Source organism: Elaeis guineensis, chromosome 16 (assembly GCF_000442705.2).
Source record: "Elaeis guineensis isolate ETL-2024a chromosome 16, EG11, whole genome shotgun sequence".
In the NCBI taxonomy this organism is placed as follows: domain Eukaryota; kingdom Viridiplantae; phylum Streptophyta; class Magnoliopsida; order Arecales; family Arecaceae; genus Elaeis; species Elaeis guineensis.
Genome location: NC_026008.2, coordinates 34322419 through 34338647, shown reverse-complemented (window position 1 = coordinate 34338647; position 16229 = coordinate 34322419). Strand labels below are relative to the sequence as shown.

The 16229-nt window shown below is 35.1% G+C and overlaps 1 pseudogene; it reads right to left on the bottom strand.

Moving 5' to 3' along the window:
- Nucleotides 1-8611: 8611 nt before the first annotated feature.
- Nucleotides 8612-16009, bottom strand: LOC105059709 (plant cysteine oxidase 2-like; annotated as a pseudogene).
- Between the last annotated feature and the right edge of the window lie 220 nt (nt 16010-16229).

The following is a 16229-nucleotide window of genomic DNA, read 5'->3' as shown; positions in this document are numbered from 1 at the left end:
TTTAACCCTTTAAAAGTGCTTGATCGGTAACAGAGAGGGTGGTGGTTCGGATTCTTGCACCGTACGAAGCCCGTACGAACCCGATTGAAGAGAGAGAGGCGCAAGCGCTTAGAGACAAGGAGCAGAGGCTCCTGGACAGCGGTCGTCAGGCACTTCAGGGGTTCAGGGGGTCTTCCAAGAGAGAGAGAGCTTTTGTGAGGGAAACTTCTAGTGAGAGAGAATTGGGTGTACAAGGGTTGAAGGTGAGGTCTCCTCTTGTAAAATTTCTTTTTCATAGTAAAGTTTGCATGTCCCGTGAAGACGAGCCCTTTTTGTGGCTGATCCACATATTTTGATTATTTTTCTTTTGTTTTGTTTCTTCTTTCTTCTTTCTGCATCGCGTGGTACTAAAAAGATCTTGGAAGATGGTGTCCTGGCCAGACATCCACCCAACAAAAGTATGTCCGAGCCTGATCAGAAAAATAAATGGACCCTATATTTAATCCTAAATCCAGCCTGAATTGTTTCAGGCATAGTCCAAAGCCTGCTTGAAGTCAATCCGGCCTGATGGGCTTTGGGCCGGTTCGAGCCTAATTGATGAAGCAATGGATATCCCAAATATTGTATAACTGTTAAATAAAGTGATCATTTCGTTAAGTTCGCAGGTGGATTTTGAACTCGGCTTCTTTGTGAGGCACCAAGCTGATCGTTTCGATGCTCATATGGGTTGGCTCGAGCCGGTGCCAAACTTTTCTGATGCAATTATCGAGGATGAAAAGAATGAATATTCTTCAGGTGTTTGCTGAGATGACTAATGGCAGAGTTGATGGAAGCGTTCAATTCACAGGCAAAATAAATGCCATAATATCTTTATTTAAATGTGTTCCAATGGCATATGAATTCTATTTTAGATTATAGTTAATGACCCTGGCTAAAATACCTAGGATAAAAAGTTTATAAATGTCTAGGATAAAAAGTTCATATTATATTTATATATATATATATATATATATAAAGTGTATTAAGTGAGAGGAATGACTTAATATGAGAGGTGAGAGAATATAATAATAACCTTTGGATATTATTGGTTCAGATAAGCTTATCAGCAGGTGCGGCTATTGGGTATGGATGACGTGGTATAGATATTGATGTCGAAGAGCTTCTACTGGATCCCAGTGGACTTTTGGCATGGTGATTGTTGGCATAATCAATTAACCTTTGGCCATGTGGCAAAACCGACCAAAGATCATGTCAACCCCTAGGTTAGATTGATAAAAAGTCGATTTGGTTCAATTTTCAGACCAATTTTGTGCTTGACCTGAATTAGTCGGATTTCAAGAATGAATAGCTCAGCATTTATCCGATCCACCACAAGGGACATCGGTACAGATCTAACGTGATCAAGAATCAGGTGTGCTGAATCGATTACTATCCAGCTCTGTTACAGCTATCTTTTAGTTATACTACAGCAAATAGCCATGTGGGCAAACAGCCTATGATCTCCATACAGCTGGCTATTCTGTTATAATAAACTAATAGCCTAACAAACTCTCTCAACGGCCTAATAATTTAAGTAAATCTCTTCTATATAAAGAGGGACATGGTGCTCTCTGGGAGGTAAGTTTTAACTCATAGAGTCCATACTTTGCTAAATTTTTTTTCTTATTGAAGGAAACCAAAAACTCTTATTCTTTCCATCCAAAACTTCTCTCTTGACCTTTTATTTTCTCTATTTTCACTATTTGATCTCAAGGCTTTGGTTGACTTAAGCATCGGAGGGTCCTAAATAGGAGGGTACCCCATTGATTCTAGGACTTCTTTTATAGGTTCACTCGTGGTCTACATCAACCTAATTTTCAGCAGCATTCTAGCTTGATCCAGCACTGATCTCGTCCTCTTTCCTTCGGAGACTTACAGCAATAGATTGGTGTTAGAAAAAAGATATTGTCTTAAAGATTTAGTGGAAATGATGAACAGAAAGGTGCAGAATCATCTTCTACCCACACCATCTTCTTCAGAAGATGCACAAGAGAATACCCAACTTTCAATTACGATTGATCCACAATAATTTAATCTTTTGATTTAGCAAGTTCAAATTCTTACTGCTACGGTATAATAGCTCCAACATACTACAGAGCAGTAGTAAGAAGTGGCCTTTCAAGAAGCTCAGTCTCAACATACCTAGCAACCAATTCATCAAGATCTTCATCATGATCATTACTTTACATGCGCTGAACAATCTTCTGAAGGAGATCTACTCCATACAGCTGAAAACCACATTGGGGGGAAGGTTTTGAATAGAAGATCCAAGATTTTGAAAAAAATGATGGAAGTACAGTTTGGAAGCCATTCTCAAAGTGAAAAAGATCTCAATCTGCGATCCCCTTTCTCTCAAAAAGTTTGAGTCGATTCCTTCCCGATTCAAGATGTCAATGATGAAATCGTTTGATGGTTCCATTAATCCTCTGGATCATGTTGAAGACTTTAGAGCCATCATAAGACTACAAGGGGTATCTGATGCCCTGCTCTGTATCGTCTTCCCTATTATCTGTAAAAAATTTATAAAAATTTAATTTTCTAGACTCTAACTAGCATCTATTTCTTCCTTCGAATAGTTGACAAAGCTGTTCCTTACCTATTTTGATAATAATCGAGTCCATTTGAAAAATACTAGTAGTCTTTTTATTATTAAATAGCAGGAAGGTGAATCTCTTCGAGAATATGCGGCATGTTTCAACACCACTACACTGGAAGTAAAAAAATTAATGAGTCCATTGTAATAGCTGCTTTGAAGCAAGGACTCCAAGGTATTCATTTGATCTTTTCCCTCAACAAGAATTATCCGAATACCTATAAGCAAATATTTGTCTGAGCTCGAAAGTATGCTCAAGTTGAAGAAGAAGAAGAAAGCATACTCCACCAGGCGAAAAAAAAGAATGAGAGAAAATGGCCCCAAGAAGAAGATCGCAGAAATCAACCAAAAAATAATTTCGACCCACCTCAGAAGAATCCGAGGTCAAAAAGTACTTGATGTTTTGATATCTATACCCCTTTACCTTCTCCTCGCATCCAGATTTTGATGGAAATCAAGGACCAGGGATATCTTCATCGGTCCATCGTATGAAGCCTCTATCGATGAAAAGAGATAAAAGAAAATACTACTGCTGCTATAGAGGCCATGGTCATGATATTGAAGAATATTGGTAGCTTAAAGATGAAATTAAAATTTGATCCATCGTGGTCATCTCGACAAATATGTTTGAGATTGGGCAACTCAAGTCGTAGAATGATGTCAAAAGCCTAATGATGATGCTGAACTCAATTGACCTACTATTGGGGTCATTAATATGATCTTAGGTCCTGATGAAGACTGGGGGCAGGCAAAGGTCCTTCCCCAAAGTGGCAACGTATTGATAATATTATTTTATTTTTTGATGCTGATATTCGAAGAGTTCAAACTCTTCATAATGATGTTGTTATCATCTCTAAGATAATAGCAAAATATGATGTAAAAAAAATATTGGTTGATAATGAAAGTTTTGCTGACGTATTGTTCTACGATGCATTCTAAAAAATGAATATGCTAGATCGATTAAAACAGGTCGACACATTGCTAGTCATATTTTTTAAAGATTTCATAATTGTGGAGGAAGAAATCACCTTACCAATCACTGCAGAAAAAGAACCATGTCAGTCGACTGTGCAGCTTACCTTTCTGGTTGTCAGAATACCGTCAGTCTATAATGCTATTCTTGACTGACCAAGACTCAATGCCCTCAAGGTGATGGTCTCTATTTATCATATGTTAGTCTGATTTTCGACAAAAGATGGAGAGAAATGTGAGGAGATTAAATGCTTGCTATGCAGTACGTCTTGATAGCCACAAAAATGAAAAAATCACTAGAAGTCCTACCAATTGAAATATCTGATCAGAAGGATAATCCAAAAATCAGTAAAAATTGAGGAGAACCAACTGAACAGCTTATTACTATTTCATTAGATAAAGATCCAGCAAAAACTATCTAGATTGAATCCTAATTAAAGCCTGAGCTGAAAGAAAAATTGATATCTTTTCTTCGATCAAATGCCGATGTATTTGTCTAGTCAGCTTCTGACATATTAGAAATCTTTGTCAATATCATTATACATAAGCTAAATATTGACTCGAAATATTATCCTGTGCGATAAAAGAAAAGAAGTTTTACTCCAGAAAGACAAAAGACTATAGAAGAAGAAGTTGACAAGTTTCTGAAAGTTGATTTCATCAAGGAAGCTTAATATCCAAGATGGATTGCCAATGTTGTTATGGTCAAAAAGATAAATGGTAAATGGAGAATTTGTATCGATTATACCAACCTAAATAAGGCATATTTCAAGGATAGTTTTTTTTTTTCAAAAATTGATCATCTTGTTGATACCACTTCGGGACACAGGCCACTAAGCTTCATATATGGATGCTTTTTCTAGTTACAATCAGATCAGGATGGCATCTGAAGATAAGAAAAATATAGCTTTCATCACTGAAAGAGATTTATATTGTTATAAAATGATATGTTTTGGTCTTAAAAATACAGGTGCTACATATCAATACCAGGTCAACAAAATTTTTAAGTAGCAAATTGATCGTAGCATGAAAGTCTATATTGATGATATGCTAGTAAAAAGTACTGAAGTAGATCAGCATATTATCGATCTAGAAGAAATCTTTGGAGAACTCTGTAAATATTAAATTAAGCTCAATCTCAACAAATGTGCTTTTGGATTCGCATCAAAAAAATTCTTAAGTTTTCTAGTGACTTAGAGGGTAATCAAAACTAATCTTGAGAAGATTCAAGCACTACTTGAAATGAAGCATTCCAGTACAATGAAAGAGGTACAAGGACTTATTGGATGGATTGCATCGCTTAGCCGATTCATATATTGATTGGTTGAGAAATATACTCTTTCTTTTTTAAGATTTTGAGGCAAATAAAAGACTTCAATTAGTCAGATGAATGTCAAGCTACCTTCGACGATCTCAAAAAATACTTTGGATCACCTCCATTACTATGAAAATCAATTGAAGATGAGGAGTTATTTATGTATTTATCTATTTCATCTAATATTGTTAGCTCGATTTTAGTCTGAGATGATGTAGGAACCCAAAAGCTAGTTTATTATACTAGCAAGTTATTACAGGACGCTGAAATCCGATATACCAAAATGGAGAAAATGATACATGCACTTATCACATTGGCTCGATGACTTCGTGCTTATTTTCAAACTCACACTATTATCATCTTGATTGGCCAACCTTTGAAGTCAGTCCTGCAATGATTTGATATTTTCAGTTAGATAGTAAAGTGGGCCATTGAGCTTAGTGAATTTGATATTCATTATCGAATTTGATCTTTATTAAAAGCTCGGGTATTAGTCGATTTCATTGTGGAATATTCTATCTTTGATGAGAAGTTGACCTCGAAAAGCCTGAAGGAGATTGTTGAAGATTATAATTAGATATTATATGTTGATGGAGTCTCAAATTTAAAGAAAAATGGAGCTGATTTAATTCTCGCTAATCCAAAAGATGTTGCACCGAGTATGCCTTGAGGTTCAACTTCAACACCTCAAATAATGGGGTGGAATATGAAGCATTTACTATCGGGCTCAAAGTGGCAAAAAAACTTGGAGTCAAAAAATTCTTATTGATGTTCTTGAAAGACTCAGTATAGAAGCCTTACCGATTGCTCAGATTGATCATGAGTCAAGTTTGATCGATTCACTGATGGATTATATTGCTAAAGAAATTTTACCAACTGATCTTATCGAAGCCAAGAGGATCAAAAGACAAGCTCCTTGGTATGTTATTCATGAGGGTTGATTATATAAGAGGTCATATTCATTTCTATTATTTCGATGCTTACGATCATCAGAAGCTGATTATGCTCTACGAGAAGTCTATGAATAAATCTATGACAATAATTTGAGAGATAGGTCATTGGCATACAAGATTATTTATCAAGAATATTATTGACCAACTATTCAAAAAGATATAGCCGATCTTGTCAATAGGTGTGATCGATGTCAAAGGCATGCTAATATTCAACATCAGTCTACAGTCGAACTCATTTTCGTTGCCATACTTTGGCTTTTTGCTATATAGGAGATGGACATCCTTGGATCTTTTCCAATGGCAATGGGATAAAGAAAATTTTTAGTTGTAGCTATTGATTATTTCACTAAAAAGGTGGAAGCCGAATCTCTAGCACAAATCATGAGAAAAAGATGTAAGACTTTGCCTAGAAATTGATTATTTATCATTTTGACTTACCTCGGATCATTATCATCGATAATGGATGATAATTTGATAATCAAAAGTTTAAAAAATTTTATTTTGAACTTTATATAGACCATCGGCTTACATCAGTAGGATATCCATAGTCAAGCGAAGAAGCTAAAGTCACCCATCAGACTATTTTCTAAAGTCTAAAAACAAAGCTCACTAAAGCAAAGAGGCTATGGTCAGATAAACTTTATAATGTTCTTTGGGCCTACCGACCTATACCTCAAAGATTGATTAGAGAAATACCTTTCAAACTTACTTTTGGGGCGAAAGCAGTAATACTAGTGGAGATCAATCTTCTGACGATCAAAATAGAAATTTTTTATGAGAAAAATAACTTAGATTAGTTGAGAATCGATCGGAATTTGCTTGATGAAATTAGAAAGAGAGCTCAGATTTGTATGGCTACTTATAAGAAGAAAGTAGCTAGATATTATAATATTCGAGTAAAGCTAAAACTTTTTTATAAGAGAGATCTTATTCTTTGCTGATATGAAATCTCAAAACCATCAGAACAAAGAATGTTTGCCCTTAATTGTTGGGAAGGATCCTACTAAATTATTAAAGTAATTCATCCAGGAGCATACAGAATTAAAAATCTTTATTCCACGAACTTGGAATGCTGAAAATCTTAGGATGTATTATCAATGAAGTATTCAATAGAATCCCCAATTTTTGTCCCAATGGAGATAGATTTTCTACTAAAGTATTATGAAGAATTTTTCATCAAAATCAAATTGGTAATAAACCGATCAAAGGAGGATGACAACAATAGAAAATTATATCCAAACTAGATTGATAAAAAGCTGATCAAATGAGGACAACCTATCCACACAAGGCCATGATGTCCGACCAAATAAAGATAGAATAAAAGATTTCATGTAAACAAGGTCATGATGTCCGACCAAACAAGGATGAAATATGTCCAAATGAGGCTATGAAGTACGATCAAATCTGGACAAGAAAAGATTTCAGATCTATCCAAAATGAGGCTGGGACAAGCCAAATACCAACAATGAGAATCCCCACCAAAGCTGGACAACTTAAGTAAGACATCTGATCTCCGGATTGGACCTTACAAATGACTCAAGTCAGACACCCAATCTCCTGATTGGATCTCGCAAATTACTCAAATGAGACATCCGATCTCTGGATTGGACCTTACAAATGGCTCAAGTGGGACACCTGATCTCTGGGTCGAACCTCATAGATGATTTGACATAGGATGCTCGATCTTCAAATCAGACTCCATGAATATTTACTGAGAAATATATATACTTGATTTTTAGGTTCAATTCTACAAAAGTTTGATGTAGAATATTTGAGTCTGCAAGTTGGACTTTTTTATCAGATCAAAGGTATATATTTTAAAATGACATGCCCTTAAAAGGGAAAAGGTATCATGGGTTACAGAGATCTGACCTGCCATGCTAAGTTCGGGAGGTAATTCTTAAACCTCTATTATGGATGTTTCAATTATTAGAATCAGATTTCTTTCAATTAACTAATTTGGTTATTAAAGACCAAGTTATATCAATGACTTAAATTTATTAAGTTGTGGTGCATCAGCTTTATGATTGACTTAATCGAGATCGGATGATGTTTTTTTATGGTTCATCTGATCGAAGTCAACTAATTATCCATTATGAACACTTGGAAATTTTTTAAGATTCTAAGTTGTTAACACCCAGATCGGGTTAAATGGAGTCAAAAACACGTGGTGTGTAAAAGAAGAAGAACACTTGGAGAAAAATTCTTTTTCCATTAATATAAAAAATCTTTACAAAAATGCACATTGAGTTGATACAAGAGATTAAAAAGGAAAAAAAATTACAAAGATATTATCAGGCTTGAGCCTGAGGACAACTAGCTTGGGAGCGAAAGCTGAAGTTGGTCCCTTGTCAGCCATCAAAGATTCTATCAAGATAACTTCAATGGCTGGGACTTCAGTAGGAGTTGATGAAATCTCTATGGAAGGAGATGGGATCTTGGCAGAATGGAATTCACTGTGAGATTGAGTCACTTCCATAATTGGTTGGGATACCTCAGCAGAAAAAGTGACATCCACATCGGTTGGCGAACAACCTCGCTTGCTTGCCTGGAGGTGACCGCGATTACTGCTGCGATGGCCACTTCAACGATAACCTTACTCAGATCCAAGTCAGGAAAAAGATTTATGATCAGATTTCTATAGCTCAGAAATCTAAAGTCGAAGGCCCCTACAAAAGCTTCTGTGACTTCGTCTTGAAAAGCATTTGAAGCCTTATAGTTTTCAACGGCCCTTGAAGTCCGATCCTCCCTCTTAAGCTATCATTGATATGAGGGGAGAGCTGAATCGCATTTTTCAATTGTTGATTCAACCTCCTTCAACTTGGCCTTAATCCTAGAGATCTTCTTCTCTACCTCCTTCTGCGGCTTGTTCAGGAGTAGTTGAGTCTCCTCCTTTATTGTATTCATCTTTTCATAAAGTTGCTTCTTTAACCCCTCTATGGTTTTAGCCTCCTTTGCAGCCTTCTCATTGGCTATCTTCTTGGCCTCCTCAGTTGCTCTCTTGGCCTCCTATTCAGCATTAAGTCCCTCCTCTGAGAATTTTTTATTTTTGTATAGCTAGATCAGATTCTTATGCATCAATTTTAGATCTAGCACTACCTGTGAAATGAGAATAAGATCAGTAAGAAACTAATGTAAAAAAGAATAAAAAAAGAAAAGACAAATTCAAGAGATTTACATCAAGTAGACTGTTGTAGTCATGATTCACTATGTCTTCTATTGAACAGTCCTGCCTCTGTGCATCCAGATCTCTTTGAGGTAGGACTGCTGTGAGTATATCTCGATCAAGTCTCAGTGTCTCCAGTAAAGATACTTGGAAGAGATTAATTCTCTCGATCGAGAAGGAAGATATGGACTCTGTGGGCTGCTTTTGCTATCCTATTGACTAAGCTGGTCTCGTCGATGTCGGAGGTGGCGCTGGAGAGGAGTTCAATCTTTGGCATGTGATTGCATCCTTATTAAGTGGATGGACCACCTCGGTACTCTATCGATGCTCCACCTCGATACTTTATCGATGCTAAGTCTTCGATGTCGGCTGTGGCGATACCATAGAGATTGGTGTCGGATTGATCACTGAAGATGAGGCTAGAGCAGGTGAAGATAAAAAATCTATCGATCTGGAATCTCCTAATCTAGAGCTCATAGTAGTCTCCTAACTCCTTTTGATAGCAGGTTGGATGGTAGAATCTTATTTTCTCTTTTTCACCTCCACCAATCTCTTGGGATCAAACTTCATGATTGCTGTGACAAAGAAAAAATTTTGTTAAAAAAAAGAGAGATAAAAAAATGAATGAAGAACAGAAATTGACATCGGACTTATCCTGGGGAGAGATTTGGCTAATGCCTACATCGAAAAGGGATTGATCACTCACCAACTGGTTTAGCTTCGGTACTTTCATATCCAGTAGCTCTGTAAAAACCTCCTCATCCCCAAGCAGTACCTCATTATTGGAGTTTCATTTGGTCTCAGGCTTATGCCAGTTGTAACTAAAACCCATGGGACACTCGAAGAGACAAAAAAGAAGCGATTCTTCCAGTTATGAATGGAAGAAGGAAGGATAGGACCAAATTTATACTTTGATCGAGGTGAAAAATACCACCAGCCTTTCTTATAAAGATATTTTTTCAAGATGAATAATATCCTGAAAAGAGAAATCCTAAGTTTTATGGCAGCAAATCAATAACAGATAATGAAAATGATGATTATTCTAATGGCATTGGGAGTTACTTGGATCAAATGAAGCCTATAGAAATCTAAGACATTGCTAATAAAAAGATGTAAGGAAAATTGAAGTTCAGATTGATGTACCTCATCATAAAATATGACATAGTTTTTTAGAGGTTCAGTGACCCTATCACTCTGACTTGGAGCTATTAATTGAAATTTCTCAGGAATTGAATACTTACCCCTAAGTTCCTGAAGATCAAAATCAGCTAGGGTAGACCAAGATCAATTTGGGTAGCTTGTTCAGTACCAGGATTGAAGTAATCCAAGAATCTCCTAATTGGAGACTCTGGGTCCTCTTGAACTAAAGTATTGGCCCGAGGTGGAGTTTCTACTTCGAAGTCAAGCTGAGATTGGGTCGATCAGGATACACGATCATCTCGACTTATTTCACAACCGTCGAAGGATATTTTTTTGAAGAAAAAAGGATAAAGTGTACAAAAGAAAAGGAGGAGAAAATTATCTTAAAAGGAAAATAGAGATAAATTAATGAGGCTTAAGACCCTAAAAACACACAAGAAGGAGACCAAGGAATCTACTTACTTGACGGAAAAGAGATTTTGGAGAAGCTTTTAGGAACTCTTTTTTGGCTTCGATGGTCTCTTCCCTGACTCTAGTGACACCAAAAAATTGCTTCTCCAACATTGGTGATGTTGGGAAAGATCTGGAAAAATCTTGACATGACTTTCGTGCAAAGAAACAAGTGGTTTTCAAGCAAAATACAGATTTTTTTATAGTGCACGTCAACGATCCAGATCAATTAGATTTGCCGTCGGATCGATGCCACTTGGCCACAATCCAATGACTCTGATAGAAGACCTTTCGACGCACCTCTTCCTGATTAAGCCACGTAGGTCTGATCTATGTGATAGTCAAAATAGCCAATAATAGAGTGACATGTGGCGAATAGAGAATCAGCCTATATCGATGAGATCTCTCAAGTAATAGTGAGTTCCCAATTCTCCAAACCCTCGTAATTAATGGAAGGTCCAATGAGATATTTCTAAAAGTGACATACTACCTCGAATGATTAAAAAATTAATACTATCAACCATCGTGTAGCACATTTATTACTTATGACAGAGATCAGATGAGATTTTTTGACTTACTTTCCATACTCGATGTGAAAAATTTTCTTTCGGATCTAGAAAGTGGGGGGCATGTGTTAGTATAATCAATCAACCTTTAACCACATGGCAAAATCAACTAAAGATCATGTCAAACCCCTAGGTTAGATCGGTGACAAGCTGATATGATTCAATTCTTAGACCAATTTTATGTTGATTTGAATTAGTCGGATCCCAAGAATGAGTAGCTCAGCTTTTGCCCGATCTACCACAAGGGACATGGGTATAGATCCGACGTGACCAAGAATTAGGTGTGCGAATTAGTTACTATCCAGCTCTATTACAGCTATCTTCCAGCTATATTATAGCTAATCTTCATATGGACAAATAGCCCATGATCCTCATACAGCTGGCTATTTTGTTATAACAAACTAATGGCCTAACAAACTCTCTCAATAGCCTAGTGGCTTAAGCAAATTTTCTCTATATAAAGAGAGATAGGATGCTCTCCAAGAGGTAAGTTTCAACTCACAGAGTCCAGACTCTGCTAAACTTTTTCTCCTATTGAAGAGAACCAAAAACTCTCATTCTTTCTATCCAAAACTTCTCTCTTCACCTTCCATTTTTTCTATTTTCACTATCTGTTCTCAAGGCCCCGATTGACTTAAGTATCGGAGGGTCCTAAACCAAAGGGTATCCCATCGATCCTAAGACTTCTTTTGTAGATTCACTCGTGGTATACATCGATCTAATTTTCAGCAGTACTCCAGCTCGGTCCAGCACCTATCTCATCCTCTTTCGTCTAGAGCCTTGCGACAATAATGATTCCCTAGGATGAATGGGAGAGGGATCATCTGATTTTTGGATTATATGAAGTAACTTTTTTTTTGTTTATGTAAGCTCTAGAATGTTCAACTAGTTTTGTCGACTACTTCAGATGTAGTATTCAAACTAATTGCATGAAAAAAATTTATGAGCGTACTAAGTTATGTGCGGTTGTTAGAGAATTGGATTTGGTATCCATGGTTAAATTAGATTTATATAATTTTAACGTAGCAGAATCACTTGGATACTATTCTAAAATACTTCTTCTATTAGAATCTTAAAAGTTTGTGTAAAGGAATTGTTTGACTTTTCATTTATCTTCAAGCTCTGCTAGTAGAATATTGCTAATAATTGCTAATTAAATTATATAACATAATGCAATTTTGTTGAAAAATCTATATGTATGCAATTAGTGGAAGGAAATTTGTTTTGTGGTTATAAAAGGATGATTTTCATTAAATAAAAAAATATTAGGATCCATTTGGTTAGGGATAATCTAGTATCGAAAAATATATCTTATGTCTAATTATCATATTTGGTATGAAAAATGGCTGAGAAAAATGATAAAATAAATAATGGATCTCACATATATTTTTTTAGGAGAGAAGGTAAAATAAACACTAGGTGGAGCATTTATTTTATCATGCTGGTTACCGAATGGAAGCAATCTGAAGTTATCATTTCTTGACAAAAATATCTTTACTTATATTATATTAACAATATTATATAATTATTAATAGTAATTATATTAATTTATATTATATACTATAAATATATTAATTTATTAATTTATAATATTTATAAATAACAATATACATAGTATACTAATATATTTATTGATAAAAAATAATTATTAATAAATAATTAAGAAATATTTATTAATTATCAATAAATCTAACATAGGATATATTAATAATGAATATACTTATTTATATACTAAAATCTATTTAATATAAAAATATATTTTTTAATATATGTAATTAATTTTTATATATAAAGATCAGGTGGGTATCTTCCATATATAAAAGATCAGACATCAAATCCCCTCCACTTGGATGCAACTTATCCTCAAGTTAGCACTTGTCATCAAAGCTTAGAAAGGTTCATGAAATTTGAAGAGATATTACACATTAAAGGTCTTAGAGATTCTTATGGAATCAAGTAACCGCTCCTGAAAACACTAGGACATACATATCTTCTCCATCCTTTAGCTCGAGTTGAAGATCTTTAATAATTAAGAAAGACTTCTCCAGCTCCACTTTTGAAGCTTTATATTGGTCCTCCTTTATCGGGGCCAGAGTGATCTTTTTACCATTTTTATAAAAAATGAATAGATTGTCTCTGCTTTTGTGAGTTAAATTTACATCATGTTGCTAAGATCTTCCAAGTAATAGATAGCATACGTCCACGTCTATGATATCACAGAGAATTATATCCTTGTAAGACCGTCCTATAGAAATAGGAACTAAATATTATTGTGTCACTTTTTTTTGCTCTTTTCCCTTAATCCATCCAAGAGAATAAGGAGATGGATGCTTCATGATTTTCAGTTAGAGCTTGTCAATGATATATTGTGAAATCAAATTTTTTATACTACCATTATCAACAATAATATTGCATACCTTCCTATAGCCAGTAAATCTAGTCTTGAATATACAATGCTTTCACTACTAGAAATAAGAGCTTCACTGATGGACAATTCCATCAAAAAAATTTATAAAATCCATCAAAAAAATGTTTCTGATAGATTTTCTAACGGATTCTCATCCGTCAGAAAAAATGATGTCAGTATTTTTTTTCTGACAAATCGTACCCATCAAAAATTATTCTGACAGATTTGTGATGGATAATCCATCAAAAATATGCTTTTCATATTCTTTGACAAATTTTTTCGTCAGAAATATAATTATGACAGAATTTTCTGACAGATAATCCATTAGAAATTTTTTTGGCAAATAGATTTTTCATCAAAAAAATTTTGACAAAATATCTGTTAGAAATCTATCATTATTATGTTTGAATTTCTTTCCATTCACTAATGGATAATCCATCACAAAATTTATAGATGAAAAATCAGTCAAAAATTCATCAAAAATCTATTAGAAATCCATCAAAATTTTACAAATCTAAAATGAATATCAAATTTAATAAAATAAAATATCAAATTTACCTGTTAATATTTAATCAATTACATATTTAAGATCCAAAGTTTACCATCAAATGCAATAAAATATATCAAATCCCATACAATAAAAAACTCATCACATACTTATAAATGTGCTTTACATATATAAACATTAAATCCAGAATATCAAATATATATCTAGTCAATCAGTAGCTGGAGGATCGTTGCCATCACAAGGGGGAGACAAAAATTGGCCTGAAGGTGGTACCTCCATGCCCTTTGAACATTCTCAAGTTTGAAATAAGTGAGGAATCTGGGCTATCATCTGAGCTGTAAGCCTGCAACTCGTGCCTCTATCTCGACAGTTTCTGCCTACAAGCGCTACTCCATCCATTTGTTAAGCATGCCCTCAAATTACTCCTGTATCCAATTAGGCTAAAATAAGGAGCTGTTTGACTACGTACAGGAGTATGATGTAGAAGGACCTTCAAGTATTAATGTTGCTTTCACCATAGACCCAAAACTATATAATCAACCCTTGTTGGGGCCTTCAATTGCTTCCATCCATGCATCAGTATCAAAAAAATACTGCAACAAGATATCATCACCATACTTGATCGAAGTGATTGATGAATAAAACTCCTGCAAGTATAATAAATATATAAATTTTTAAACAGTAAGTAGCATATTGAAATAAAATAAATTCATGACTCACAGAAACTTTGTTTGATTTGGCATCGACATATTTTGACTTCCCCTTCAGTGAATGAGTGCGGCTGAACAACTCTGTGTGATTCATTTCTCTACCATACTGTTGCGTCTACACTCAACAATAGATGATAGAATGATAAAAAGATTTAAAACTAAGTATCTAAAATAATTAAATTTATGCGTATAATTTATTAACTCACCATTATTTTTTTGTGCGTCATGATGGGTATTGAACTGCATGAATATTTGGTAATAGATCCCTCCTTCATCATCCGATTAGCATAGCCGCTTCAGACTTCTCGTTAGCATATACATATATATATATGCTATCATTGATGTCATAATGTAAGTATAGCTGAATGAAATGTGTGCAAATGAGTTCAAAATAAGACCATACCAGAGGAACTCAAATATGGGAGATCATCATTATAATATGTGCAATCTCTTCCTTCATATTTAGAGTGAGGTGGGCCAAGCACAACGAGCACTGCACAAGAGGTCACTGCAGTAAAATGATGCATGATGCCTCCAGCAGCTGGATATAGTATAGATGTATTATTACATGGCACCTTGAAAACATCATCAGTATTAACCTTCGCAAGCTGCGCACCTGGAGTTTGCCCCAATTACAAGGAAAAAATAAAAGGAAGATTAAATATCACAATCTTCAACTCAGCATATTGCAAATCCAAACAAATCCGAAAAAGTTTACCATCTGCGTTTCCAGTTGGAGTTCTGAGGATTACTAACCCAATTGTATGACTTGATGTGCATTGACCCCAAAAGAATCTTGCTTAGGACAGTCATTCCTGGGTGATTATGCAGTGGGATGACAGCAGACTTGGGCATGCAGAAAGATGCATATCTGCAGGATGCATTTAGCAATTCAAGAGAAATATGGATTATCAAGTAGCATTTACAAATAGATGCAACAGAACTGGTAGTATAACAGGAATTTACAGCACCAAAAACTTGGGAGACTCATAAAAGGATAAATATGTTATCACAGCAGGCCCTCTAGACACAGCATTGCAAAAACATGGCAAGTTCAGAGTCAGGCCAACAACTTCTGGTTTCATATCATCTGCAGGAGAAAGAAATGAGCGCAATTATCAGACTAAGTCACACATGTGACTAACATGGCCCACTACCTATTTATAATTTTTATTTCTAATACATGAGGAAGCTAATCACATGATAGATTATCTCCAAACTAACGCTCAACTAATTGTTTTAGCTATTCCATGGTTGTCCACATGTTATCCTGTCACCTATATATGAAAACTGAGAATCGTCGAAATGAAGAATATCACATACACAATGGAACAACTGAAATTGATAGCTAAGGGCATAAACAGATCATACACACAATAAAGCATGATTTTCACCTAATCCTAATTTTGCATGCATGTTTGTCTATAGGAG